This window comes from Jaculus jaculus, chromosome 15, assembly GCF_020740685.1.
Source record: "Jaculus jaculus isolate mJacJac1 chromosome 15, mJacJac1.mat.Y.cur, whole genome shotgun sequence".
Lineage (NCBI taxonomy): Eukaryota > Metazoa > Chordata > Mammalia > Rodentia > Dipodidae > Jaculus > Jaculus jaculus.
The window spans coordinates 66840875-66852397 of NC_059116.1; the positions used below are offsets into that span (position 1 = coordinate 66840875).

General features: G+C 49.3%; 1 pseudogene; it reads left to right on the forward strand.

Annotated features, from left to right (window-relative positions):
* The window catches only part of LOC123455070, a 56532-nt pseudogene extending 45831 nt beyond the window's left edge, over positions 1-10701 (forward strand).
* Positions 10702-11523: the final 822 nt, after the last annotated feature.

Sequence of the window (11523 nt, forward strand, 5' to 3'; positions counted from 1 at the left end):
AACCCATCCTCCGAGAAGACAACAGTCACCAAAAATAAGGACCAGAATAGACATTTCTCCAGAGAGAGACAATGGCTAATAAGCACGTGGACAGGAGCAAAGTGTCATTGTCATCAGTATGAGAAATGAGACTAGGGTCTGAGATTGACCACACTTCGAAGCATATTGTATATTGCAGTATATTGGCAAGCCAATGTTTACTTGTGCAGAAGGGTACATAGCTTTTTTTTTAAATATTATTTTAATTTAATTTTATTTATTTGAGAAAGAGAGTGGCAGACATGTGCACCACCTTGTGCATCTGGTTTACGTGGGTACTGGGGAGTTTAACCTGGGTCCTTTGGCTTTGCAGGCAAATGTCTTAACCACTAAGCCATCTCTCCAGCCCAGGGTCCATAACTTTTAAAGAGTTGGGTCAAGCAAGCACAAAACCAGGAGCCTGCTGGAGTTTTTATATCCCTTAATACAGGTGGGGTCCTGGGCATTACAATGAGCCAGAGTTTGGCCTCACAATCTCATGCAATTGGCTAACATATAAAAAAGATGCACTTTCTAGGGGGAAACTAAAGAAAAGGTAGATTTAGGGATTGTAGCCAACAGCTTCAGGGTCGCTGAGATGAACTTCCAGACCAGGCACAGTTACGGACAAAGGGATTTATTGAAGTTTACAGATCCAGGGGAAGTTCCATAATGGCAGAAGAAATTGCCTGCTTTCACAGGACCAAACACAGAGAGAAGCACAAGCAAAAAGCAAAATGCCACACAGCACAGCACACTTGAGGAACTCCAGCTAAGAACACTTTGCATATCTTTAGATTGAAATCCCAAACCCACCACCACACCTTAAGATCAGCCCAGTGACACCCCCTCCAGCCAGGTGGCTGCAGATGTAAACTGCAAACTAATAAAGCGCTGAATATATTGGGGGCCATCTATTCAAACTACCACAGGGGTCTTTTACAAGTTGCAGAAATAGAAGCGGTGCTTTCAAGGGTTGTTTTGGTCTCAAGACTAGCTGACTCAGGAAGGGACAGACTGGCATCCCTCCAGAATTGAGTTTGTCTTTCTTTTAACCCCTTAACAGGAAAGACAGCACACCTCTCCTGTTTCTCACACTCCTTCACAAAAGGAGATGCAAACCCAAGCCAGCGTGAGACGCTGCGTCGCACCAGTTAAGATGGCCATCATGAAAAGGCGGGGCTGGGGACGTCACTGCGCGGTTAAAAGCCTGGCGAGCAGTTTGGATATCCAGAACCCACTGGAAGCAAGTAGTTCCCACGTCTGTAATCCCACAGTGGGAAGCCCAGCCAGGAGACTCGAAGCTGAGGGGCCAGTCTAGCGTCCACAGTGACGGAATGGCACGAGAAGGAAGCCCTGCCACAGACAAGGTAAAACAAAGACCAGCACCCGATGCCACCCACATGCCATGGCACACATGCACCTGTATATACACACATCACACACATACAGACCCACCAAAAATGAGAAAAATGGAGGGAGGGAGGAAAGGTGGAAGGAAGGAAGGAAGGAAGGAAGAAGGGAGGGAGGGAGGGAGGGAGGGAGGGAGGGAGGGAGGGAGGAAAACAGAAGGGAAGAGCAGGCAGGTCATAGTAAATATGGATATTATAAGGAAAATAGAACCCTTATATGGTGTTGGTGGGATTGTAAAATGATGCAGCCACTTTGAGAAACAGTTTGGAATTCCTCAAAAAAGTAAGCACGGCACTACCCTAAGCTATAGTAAATAAATTTCTACTCAGTGACGCGCCCATGGGGAAAGTAAACACATCCACCCAAAAGCTTGGACACGCAATGCTCAGAGCACCATTGTTCATAAAAGCCAAAAGGTAAGCACGACATAGAACTCACCAACTGATGAGCAAATGAACAAAACATTGCCCAGCTGGCCAAAGGAGTAACGTCCTGACTCCCAAGACAGCATGGGTAAGACTTCAATGCTCTAATGCTCAGTGCCAGATACAGCCACGAAAAGCCTCGTGCTGCGACTGCTTTTAGAGGAATACGCACATCTCAAGGACAAAATGCAGGTAAGATGTTGCCAGGGGTGGACAGGGAGGGTAAAGGGACTGACTGGTGGTGGGAACAGTTTCTCTCGGGTGACAAAAATGTTCTGGAATTAGGTAGAGGTGCTGGTTGTATAGCTTTATAAATATACCTAAAAACGTTCAATTGTATACTTTTTAGAAGAATGAATTTTATTATATGCATTATATATTTTTTAAAAATCCTTAATGCATATACTAGCTTGATTGGCTTCTTTTCTGAGGGCAGATGCTAACAAAAGGAGTGAGGATGAAAGAACAGATCAGAAAAAACCCAAGTTCATAGTATAGACAGGCCCAGGCAGGAGGAGCTAGACCACCAGGCATGTATGAGTCTACATCGCTCTTTACAAGCCATTTTCCCCATACGTCTTTCTTCTCCCCTTGTCAGCGGAAACCTGGCCTCAGGAAGTCACATAATCAAAAACAACATTCTTCGAACTGCAGGGATGGCTTAGCAGTTAAGGCATTTGCCTACAAAGCCAAAGGACCACAGTTCTATTCCCCAGGACCCACGTTAGCAAGATGCACAAGGGGACACAAGCATCTGGAATTCATTTGCAGTGGCTGGAAGCCCTGACAAACCCATCCTCCCTCTCTCTCTCTCTCTCTCTCTCTCTCTCTCTCTTTCTCTCTGTCGAAAATGTGGAAGGCAATTGAGAGAAACAACACCTGAAGCAGTCCTCTGGCCTCCACTCACGGGGCACAATGTATAGACACACAAACATGCCTGCACATGCATTTTGTAAAGAGGCTGGAGAGAGGGCTCAACGGACAGAGCCTTTGCTGTGCAAGTTTCAGAACCAGAGTTGGCATGCCCAGCACCCACGTAAGTGCCAAGTGGAGACACAGGAGGGAGCCTGGGTGAGGGTGCAGAGCACGTCAGGTGTAGACAGAGTGGAGACACAGGAGGGAGCCTGGGAGAGGGTGCAGAGAACGTCAGGTAAGGACAGAGTGGAGACACAGGAGGGAGCCTGGGAGAGGGTGCAGAGAACGTCAGGTGTAGACAGAGTGGAGACACAGGAGGGAGCCTGGGAGAGGGTGCAGAGAACGTCAGGTGAGGACAGATGGAGACACAGGAGGGAGCCTGGGTGAGGGTGGAGAGAACGTCAGGTGTAGACAGAGTGGAGACACAGGAGGGAGCCTGGGAGAGGGTGCAGAGAACGTCAGGTGAGGACAGAGTGGAGACACAGGAGGGAGCCTGGGAGAGGGTGCAGAGAACGTCAGGTGAGGACAGAGTGGAGACACAGGAGGGAGCCTGGGAGAGGGTGTAGAGAACGTCAGGTGAGGACAGAGTGGAGACACAGGAGGGAGCCTGGGTGAGGGTGTAGAGAACGTCAGGTGAGGACAGAGTGGGACACAAGAGGGAGCCTGGGAGAGGGTGGAGAGAATGTCAGGTGTGGAGAGAGTGGAGACACAGGAGGGAGCCTGGGAGAGGGTGCAGAGAACGTCAGGTGAGGACAGATGGAGACACAGGAGGGAGCCTGGGAGAGGGTGCAGAGAACGTCAGGTGAGGACAGATGGAGACACAGGAGGGAGCCTGGGAGAGGGTGCAGAGAACGTCAGGTGAGGACAGATGGAGACACAGGAGGGAGCCTGGGAGAGGGTGCAGAGAACGTCAGGTGAGGACAGAGTGGAGACACAGGAGGGAGCCTGGGAGAGGGTGCAGAGAACGTCAGGTGTAGACAGAGTGGAGACACAGGAGGGAGCCTGGGAGAGGGTGTAGAGAACGTCAGGTGTGGAGAGAGTGGAGACACAGGAGGGAGCCTGGGAGAGGGTGCAGAGAACGTCAGGTGAGGACAGATGGAGACACAGGAGGGAGCCTGGGAGAGGGTGCAGAGAACGTCAGGTGAGGACAGAGTGGAGACACAGGAGGGAGCCTGTGAGAGGGTGCAGAGAACGTCAGGTGAGGACAGATGGAGACACAGGAGGGAGCCTGTGAGAGGGTGTAGAGAACGTCAGGTGAGGACAGAGTGGAGACACAGGAGGGAGCCTGGGAGAGGGTGCAGAGAACGTCAGGTGAGGACAGAGTGGAGACACAGGAGGGAGCCTGGGAGAGGGTGCAGAGAACGTCAGGTGAGGACAGAGTGGAGACACAGGAGGGAGCCTGGGAGAGGGTGTAGAGAACGTCAGGTGAGGACAGAGTGGAGACACAGGAGGGAGCCTGGGAGAGGGTGCAGAGAACATCAGGTGAGGACAGAGAAGACACAGGAGGGAGCCTGGGAGAGGGTGCAGAGAACATCAGGTGAGGACAGAGAAGACACAGGAGGGAGCCTGGGAGAGGGTGTAGAGAACGTCAGGTGAGGACAGAGTGGAGACACAGGAGGGAGCCTGGGAGAGGGTGTAGAGAACGTCAGGTGAGGACAGAGTGGAGACACAGGAGGGAGCCTGGGAGAGGGTGCAGAGAACGTCAGGTGAGGACAGAGTGGAGACACAGGAGGGAGCCTGGGAGAGGGTGCAGAGAACGTCAGGTGAGGACAGAGTGGAGACACAGGAGAGAGCCTGGGAGAGGGTGTAGAGAACGTCAGGTGTGGACAGAGTGGAGACACAGGAGGGAGCCTGGGAGAGGGTGTAGAGAACGTCAGGTGAGGACAGAGTGGAGACACAGGAGGGAGCCTGGGAGAGGGTGTAGAGAACGTCAGGTGTAGACAGAGTGGAGACACAGGAGGGAGCCTAGGAGAGGGTGCAGAGAACGTCAGGTGAGGACAGAGTGGAGACACAGTAGGGAGCCTGGGAGAGGGTGCAGAGAACGTCAGGTGAGGACAGATGGAGACACAGGAGGGAGCCTGGGAGAGGGTGTAGAGAACGTCAGGTGTAGACAGAGTGGAGACACAGGAGGGAGCCTAGGAGAGGGTGCAGAGAACGTCAGGTGAGGACAGAGTGGAGACACAGTAGGGAGCCTGGGAGAGGGTGCAGAGAACGTCAGGTGAGGACAGATGGAGACACAGGAGGGAGCCTGGGAGAGGGTGTAGAGAACGTCAGGTGTGGAGAGAGTGGAGACACAGGAGGGAGCCTGGGAGAGGGTGCAGAGAACGTCAGGTGAGGACAGAGTGGAGACACAGGAGGGAGCCTGGGAGAGGGTGCAGAGAACGTCAGGTGAGGACAGATGGAGACACAGGAGGGAGCCTGGGTGAGGGTGCAGAGAACGTCAGGTGAGGACAGATGGAGACACAGGAGGGAGCCTGGGAGAGGGTGTAGAGAACGTCAGGTGAGGACAGAGTGGGACACAAGAGGGAGCCTGGTAGAGGGTGTAGAGAACGTCAGGTGAGGACAGAGTGGAGACACAGGAGGGAGCCTGGGAGAGGGTGTAGAGAACGTCAGGTGAGGACAGATGGAGACACAGGAGGGAGCCTGGGAGAGGGTGTAGAGAACGTCAGGTGAGGACAGATGGAGACACAGGAGGGAGCCTGGGAGAGGGTGTAGAGAACGTCAGGTGAGGACAGAGTGGGACACAAGAGGGAGCCTGGTAGAGGGTGTAGAGAACGTCAGGTGAGGACAGAGTGGAGACACAGGAGGGAGCCTGGGAGAGGGTGTAGAGAACGTCAGGTGAGGACAGAGTGGAGACACAGGAGGGAGCCTGGGAGAGGGTGTAGAGAACGTCAGGTGAGGACAGATGGAGACACAGGAGGGAGCCTGGGAGAGGGTGTAGAGAACGTCAGGTGAGGACAGAGTGGAGACACAGGGAGAGAGCTTGGCTGAGGATGTAGAGAACGTTGATGTAGACACAGTGGGAAGTCTAGATGCCAAAACCTAAAATGAGGCCTAGAAATAAAATCATCTCCAGTTTCTGGTAAAACCTTCATCCATGGAGTTTAGAAACTCTCTCAGGGAGTGGGAATGTGGCCCTGTGGGTCAAATGCTTGCTGTGCAAGTATGAGAACCTGGGTTCAGATCTCCAGCACCCATATAAAAACTGGGCACGGTGGTTTATAACGTGTAATCCCAGCACTGAGGAGATGAAGGCAGGAGGATCTTTTATGGCTTGCCGATTAGCTAGTCTATTAAAGGGTGAACTCCAGGATCAGTAAGTGACCCTGCCTCAAAAACTCTAAGGTGGATCCTCCTTCTGAAGACATCTAATGACAATCTCTGTCCTTCATACACGCATGCACCCACAGACATGAACATATATACACACATTCACACACACCCACAAATTACTCATGTTGCACAGTCAGTCAGGTGTTGCCTATGTAGAGAATTATGAGAAAGATAATTAACACGGCAAGCTCTACTGCGGTCTTGTCATCCTGACATCGAGAACAACTGAGCTAGAAATCAAAGCAACAGATGAATGTGAGATTGCTGCCTCCTGGCCTACTACGCAAGTGCCTCTCCTCCACCCTGCTAGGGATATTAAGAGAAATGCAAAAAAAAAAAAAAAAAAAAAAGTGGTCACAACTTTTATCTGGTTTGTATTTCTTGCATAGCAGATCCTTCTGAATCCCAATATAATTTCATTGTCATTTAAGCCTTTGCCTGGGTACGCTGCCTTCTAACATTTGACTGTGTTTTCATCATTGCTGTGACTAAAGGCCTGACAAAGAGCTTAAGGAGAAGAAAGATTTCTTTTGCACACAGTTCCAGAGGCTTCCATTTATCATGGTGGTAAAGCCTGGCTGCGCAGCTCACCTCATCGCAGACAGGAGGCAGAGGAGAACAGTAACAGGAAGGGTCTGGCATGATGAACCCCCGAGGACACAGCCCTGGTAACCCCCTTCCCCTCAACAGCCCCACCTTCCACAAATCCATCACTTCCCAACAGTCTATTCACATTTTGAACCCCGGCCAGGCAGGTGTGCCCAGTGGTTCAATAGTGGTGTGAATCTTGTGGGAATAGCCAACTACCCTCTGCCTAGATTTGAGGGAATTCACACCTGATACTGAATGCCTACTCAAACGCCTATGGCTGTGAAGATCATGGGTCCTAGATGGGAATCTGCTACTGTTGTTTGGTGAACTGAATATTTTGTGCCCATCAAATTACCCTGTCAGTATTTGTTTATGCCCATAGATTAGAGATGCTCTCACCTTTAGTCAGAGAAGCTTTGTTTTGTTTTTTTGTTGTTGTTGTTGGTAATTTTATTTATTTATTTCAGAGAGAGAGAGTGTGCACATGCGAGTGTTCCAGGGCCTCCAGCCACTGCAAACGAACTCCAAATGCATGAGCCCCCTTGTGCATCTGCCTAACGTGGGTCCCGGGGAATCGAACCTGGGTGCTTTGACTTTGCAGGCAAGCGCCTTAACCGCCAAACCATCCCTCCAGCCCTGGAGAAGCTTTGTTTTGTAATTGGCAGAGATTACTGGTGATACGCAAAAGGAATCACAGTGCTAAGAATAAGTGACTTTTTAGTGCTCAATTTCGAGTGAGCCTTCTCTCTCACACCCTTCAAGGCTTACAGAATATAGCAGAAGAGGGAGTGGAAAGAATTTAAGAGCCAGAGGGTGGGAGGGGCGCTCTGGAACACTGCCTTCCTGACATGGAGTGGCCATTGCATTCAGGACCTCCCAGTGACTGTCTACCTGCCCAAGACATGCATGAGCTTGGGCCCATCAACACTTTGTCATGGGCGGTGGTGGAGGGCCAAAGATTAAAAAAAAAGACATCAAAGTAGAAAAGAGAGTAGTTAGCAAGAAGTGGTTCAGCAGAAAGATGGGAGACAGAGGATGAGAGAAGGTAACAACAAGAGGCGATTGCGATCACAATATATTTTACATTTGTTTGAAAATTACCAATAAAAATCTTTTTTAGCTGGACGTGGTGTTACATGTCTTTAATCCCAACACGTGGACGAGGTAGGAGGATGGTCATGAGTTCGAGGCCACCATGAGACTAACAGTGAATTCCAGGTCAGCCTCGGCTAGAGTGAGACCCTACCTCAAAAAAAAATTGTTTTTGTATCCATCAGTGTGTGAACCCAATGATCTAGTGTGCCTGGCAGCATCCTCATAGACACACTCAACAGCAGGCTCGACTACTTTCCTCGGCACTTCTCAATCTAGTCAAGTTGACAAGACTAACCCTCCCCTTGCTCTTTACATTCATAATACTGTACCCTGTTTTTGCCTGTGTGTGTTCACATGTGTATGCGTGGGTGTAGTTATGAGATTGACATTGGATGTCTTCTTTCCAACTTTTTTTGTTTGTTTGTTTGTTTGTTTATTTGAGACTGACAGACACAGAGAGAAAGAGGCTGAGAGAAAGAGAGAGAGAGAATGAGCGCGCCAGGGCCTCCAGCCACTGAAAACGAAATCCAGACATGTGTGCCCCCTTATGCATCTGGCTAATGAGGGTCCTGGGGGATCGAGCCTCGAACTGGGGTCCTTAGGCTTCACAGGCAAGTGCTTAACCACTAAGCCATCTCTCCAGCCCATTCCACCTTATTTTTGAGACAAGGTCTCACACTGAATTTAAAGCTTTCTGATCTGGCTAGACAAGCATGCTGTAAGGATGCCCCTGTCCCCACACCCAGCACTGGGATGACCAGCCTGCATCACTATAGTCCGCTTGTCTGTGCGTGCTGGGAATCAGACCCCAGGCCATCATCTTTATGCGGGAAGCACGTCATTCACCAAGCCATCTCCCCAGCCAGTCTGCACCTTCTATCCTTTTTCATTATTTTCCCTGTAATTCTTTGGTAACTTTTCAGATTCTACGTGGAGTTCTTTCTGATGCATGGGTTCTGTAAGCCCACGTTGTCCAATACAGTAGCCACTAGCCATGTGACGATTACATATTTGACAGATGGGTGATCAGATTTGAAATGTTCCCTGAGTATAAAGTACACACCTCATTTCAAAACCTCAGTGAGGGCTGGGAAGATGAGTTGGCAGTTGAAGGAGCCATGAGGATGAATTGTGGGTTGCAGTGGAGACTCAGTAGAGATGCCAGGACCATGAGACAGCTGCTAAGGAGAGCTTCAGGCCCTGGATGTTTTCCAGGACTGTGAGTAGCCTAGCTGGAGGAGCAGAATTAGAACTCCAAAGACTTGTTGCTGGTTAGAATTATCGGACTCAGGGATTTGTTACTGACTAGAGTTATTGGACTTAGAGCTACAGAGTTTGATGTTTGCCCTGTTGAAATCTTGTATTGGTTCAATATTTCTTTGCTATGCCCAGTGACATCTTTTGCAGCGTAAATGTGTATTCTGTGCCATTATGGGGTGTCTTTTTTGGTTTATTTTTGGTATGATGACTCAGTTAAAAGAGTTTGGACTATGGGGATGTTTGAACATCATTGGGAGTGATAAAAACTATGAGGACTTTTAAAGTTGGGTGAATGCATTACATTTTACATCATGCATGGTTATCAGTTTATGGGGCCAGGGGCAGAATGTGGTCATTTGATTCAGGTGTTCCCCATAAACTTAGGTGGCCTGAATGCTAGGTTCCCAGCTGATGGAAATTTGGGAATTAACACCTCCTGGCAGCAATGTATTGTTGGGGGAGGGCTTATGGGTATTATAGTCAGTTTCCCCTTGCCAGTGTTTGGCACACTCTCCTGTTGCCATTGACCACCTGATGTTGGTGAGGAGGTGATGTCCACCCTCTGCTCAGCCATCATTTTCCTTGCCATCATGGAGCTTCCCCTAGAGTCTGCTAAGCCGAAATAAATGGTATTTTTTCCCCACAAACTGCTCTTGGTTGCTTTGGTAGTTTGATTCAGGTGTCCCCCATAAACTTAGGTGTTCTGAGTGCTAGGTTCCCAGCTGACAGAGATTTGAGAATTAATGCCTCCTGGAGGGAGTGTATTGTTGGGGGCGGGTTTATGGGCTTTATATCCAGTTTCCCCGTGCCAGTGTTTGACACACTCTCCTGTTGCTATGGTCCACCTTATGTTGGCCAGGATGTGATGTCCACCCTCTGCTCATGCCATCATTTTCCTCTGCCATAGTGGAGCTTCCCCTTGAGGCTGTAAGCCAAAATGAACCTCTTTTTCCCACAAGCTGCTCTTGGTTGGGTGATTTCTACCAGCAGTGCGAACCTGACTGCAACAGTTGGGTATTTCCTGCCAGCAATGTGAACCTGACTCCAACACCATGTAAGCCAGATGCACAAAGGTGTGCATGCACCTGGAGTTCATGTGCAGCAGCAAGAGGCTCTGGTGTGCACATTCTCTCTCTGTTTCTCTCCTCTCTTTCTCTCTTTAAAATATTTTATTTGAGAGCAGTGTGAAGAAGAAGCGAGGACGACCCCCGGACCGACCAAAGCCGCACGCTGCCGCATCCCCGCATTCAGCACCTACATCCCCGTCCCCCCTCGCTGCCGCCACGCCCAAAAGAAAGGCTGAGGGGGATGCTAAAGGAGATAGAGCCAAGGTGAAGGACGAACCACAGAGAAGATCCGCAAGGTTATCTGCTAAACCTGCTCCTCCAAAGCCAGAGCCCAAACCTAAAAAGACCCCTGCAAAGAAGGGAGAGAAGGTACCCAAAGGGAAAAAAAGGAAAAGCTGACGCTGGCAAGGAGGGAATAACCCTGCAGAAACCGGAGATGCCAAAACAGACCAGGCACAGAAAGCCGAAGGTGCCAGAGATGCCAAGTGAAGTGTGTGCATTTTTGATAACTGTGTACTTCTGGTGACTGTACAGTTTGAAATACTATTTTTTATCAAGTTTTATAAAAATGCAGAATTTTGTTTTACTTTTTTTTTAAAGCTATGTTGTTAGCACACAGAACACTTCATTGTTTTGGGGGTAGGGGGTGGAACAAGTGTCACTAACAGAAGGTCTCCCATCCCAAGCTGGAGTGATGGGAAAACACCTTTCCCTGCTAGTTTTGAAAGATTCCCCTTGGCTCTGGGGAGGAGGGATTCCCTTGGGTTGACACAGGAGCCAACCTTGGCACAGATGCCTCATGGCATGAGAAAACTCAAAAGTCCATTTTTATGTTCCGCCCTCCACCATCAGCATAGACTTAACTCCCTTAAGACCAGAGACCTGTGGGACCTGACCCCTTCCCACTGGTTCTGCCAGTGTGTCAGATGACCTGGACTCTGCAGTGACATCACTGAGATGACGGTGTTCCTCTCAAGAGCTGTGGTACCTTTTCTAAAAGATTGTGGATTTTTCAGATTAATAATCCTTCCATTTTCATTTCATTTCCTGAAAGTCAGGGCCGGCTTGTGAAAAGTTGTTAAAACAACATGCTCAATGTGAAATGTCAACCCTCACTCTAAACTCCCCTGTTCCGAGCATCACATGAAGACTTCATTGGATTTTATAGTGGCTTTCTGATTTCGGTAGTCCATACAAGAAGGGAGTTTGAAAGTTCTTGTATACCGTTACTGAGTGTCTGCCCATGTCCTGCCTGAAGTACCATGATTGTTTATGAAAAGTATCTTTAATAAAGCTGGATACAGTTTGGCTTGGAAAAAAAAAAAACAGAAACAAACAAAAAATATATTTTATTTGACGGGGGTGGTGGTACACGCCTTTAATCCCAGCACTCGGGAGGCAGAGGT